The following is a 2,684-nucleotide window of genomic DNA, read 5'->3' on the forward strand; positions in this document are numbered from 1 at the left end:
GAAACTCATCCACTTATACGGTCCAAATGGCAATCAATTTCACCAGGAAAGCCCTCTAAAGCTAGAGCAACCTGGCTATTGTTTCTCTGTAACCAAAGGAAATCTGTATTCTTAAGTGGGGTAATGAGGGCAGAAGGCTCTGTTCCAAAGAGCCTAAAGGAAAGACCTCTCCCCTTAACAATGCAACCGGCCAGCTGGTTAGCCATAGAATAAACTCGAGGGGCCCCTCCAACCAATGGATGGTTCATCTGGTGTCAGAACTGAGGGATGAGATCCAGACACTTCCAGAACATGTGGAACACCATCCCAAACTTGCCAAGTATGCTATGGAAAACCATTCCATCAGGGAAGAGAATGAAGACTGAAATTATTTGCGCCTATGAAAAGAGCCGATGAAATGGATGCTCAGTCTATTGCAAGACTGGAAAAGGCTTTCTCTGAAGTGTCTAGCACAGAGACAGATGACAAAGGTCTGCAAGGATTTTCTCCCACAACACTAAAAGAATCAAGTTTCTTCACACTGAGAAGTTAAAAAAAGCACAGCTCTGGCAACTTCAAACAGAGCTGAATAATTCAAAGCAAGACTATGAAGGGTTCAAAGAATTAACTTGGAAAAAGCAGCTAGAATTAGAATCAAAACTTCAGTCTTTACAAAAAGCAAACCTCAATCTGGAAAACCTTTTGGAGGCAACAAAAGTCTGCAAACGCCAGGAAGTTTCTCAGCTGAGTAAGATACATGCTGAAACACTCAAGATAATTACCACTGCAACCAAGGCTTACCAAACTTTATTCTAGACTAGTAGCAAAGTCAAGCCCTGGGGTGAGGAGCTTTGGCTTTCTGCGCGCACACAGCTCTAGCAGGCTAGATAGTGATATATTAAATGAGCCGGTGCCACCTGAGATGAGTGAATAAGTTTTGGAGGCCATTTCTGAGGAACTTAGAACTGTGCAGGGAGAACTGAGTATTCTTCAAGTCAAGCTGGATAAAGAAGAACGTAAAAATCTGAAACTTCAACCGAATGTTGACAAGCTAGAACACCATTCTACACAAATGCAGGAGCTTTTCTCATCAGAAAGAAGCAATTGGAGCGAACAAGACCATCTCACACAGCTGAGTGACCTTGAAAAGCAGCTCCAGGTGCTCAGACTAAGAATGATTTTTTGAAATGTGAGGTACATGACCTGCAAATTGTTCTTAACTGTGCTGACAAAGAACTTTCTTCAGTGAAACTGGAGTATAGCAGATTCAAAGAGAGTCAAGAGAAAGAACTAAGCCAGCTTTCTGAAAGACACATGCAGGTTCAGCTTCAGCTGGACAATGCCAGATTAGAAAATGAAAACCTTCTTGAGAGCCAAGCCTGTTTACAGAATTCCTATGATAACTTACAAGAAGTAATGAAACTTCAAATCGACCAATTTTCAAAAAACCTCCAAAACTGCAAACAAGAAAATGAAACTTTAAAGTCTGATCTGCTTAATTTGGTGGAGCTTTTTGAGACAGAAAAAGAATGAAACAACACATTGGCATTACAAATTGAAGAAGATAAATAGCTCTACAGAAATCTTAAAGGTTCTTGAGGCTGTATGTCAAGAGAAACAGAAAGATGGCTGAGTGTGAAAAGCAGATGGCAAAAGTACAGAAACTAGAAGAAAGCTGGCTTGCTACTGAGAATGTTATCTGCTCTCTGGAAAAGTCTAGAGAGTCTGACAAGCAACTTGTCACCAACCTCATGAACCAAATCCAGGAGTTAAGAACATCAGCTGGTGAAAAATCAGAAACCATAGATACTCTGAAACAAGAACAAGAAATAAATTGCAAATACAATGCTGCTGTGGCTGGCAAAGAAGAGAGCAAGTTGTTGATCAGGAGACAGGGAGTGGATATTCTGGAACTGAAAGAAACTTAGACTGAGAATCCTCTCAGAGGATGTGGAGAGGGATAGGCTTTGTGAAGATCTGGCCCATGTCACTGAGCAGCTGAACATGCTCACAGAGGCCTCAAAAAAGCACTCTGGACTACTGCAGTCTGCCCAAGAAGAGCTGAACAAGGAGACACTGATCCAGGAACGTCAGCACAAGGTAAATCAGGAGAAAGAGGAGGTGGAGCAGAAGAAGAGTGAGTACAACTTGAAGATGAGGCAGCTGGAGCACGTGACAGGCTCTGCTACCGACTATTCAGAGTCCCAAAACACTACCCTATTTTCAAGCTCATTTGGCAAAACTTTTGGAAACACAAGAACAAGAGATAGAAGATGGAAGAGCCTCTAAGACTTCTTTGCGACACCTTGTGACAAAGTTAAACAAAGATAGAGAAGTCAAAAATGTTGAAATTCTCAGAATGATCAATTGAGTGGAATGAAAAGACGGGGGGAGGGGGGAGTACAATTACCCGCAGACCCATCAGCGATCTTCCACCATCAGGAGAAGGGGAAAAGGGAGAAGGTCCTTACACAGGGCACCAGTCTGTCGGCTCCATGGAGCCGGCAGGTCCGGGCGAGAGGAGAGAGAGGTCCTGGTCCAGCCAGATCTCTCTCCCGGGCTGAGCAGGATGGTGTGTGTCCATGGCCCAAAGAAACACACCGGGCAAAGAGTCTTGTAGAGGCAGGAACTCAACTTTAATGTAACAACCTCTTGTTTATATAAACTTGGTGCATAGGGAGGAGGGGTTTTGGTGGAGTGAGATG

General features: G+C 43.3%; 1 pseudogene; it reads left to right on the top strand.

The window, feature by feature from the left end:
- Positions 1-239: 239 nt before the first annotated feature.
- LOC114618076 lies at positions 240-2,350 on the top strand (annotated as a pseudogene).
- Positions 2,351-2,684: the final 334 nt, after the last annotated feature.

The sequence above is a fragment of the Grammomys surdaster genome, unplaced genomic scaffold (assembly GCF_004785775.1).
Source record: "Grammomys surdaster isolate TR1022 unplaced genomic scaffold, NIH_TR_1.0 140, whole genome shotgun sequence".
Taxonomy (NCBI): Eukaryota; Metazoa; Chordata; class Mammalia; order Rodentia; family Muridae; genus Grammomys; species Grammomys surdaster.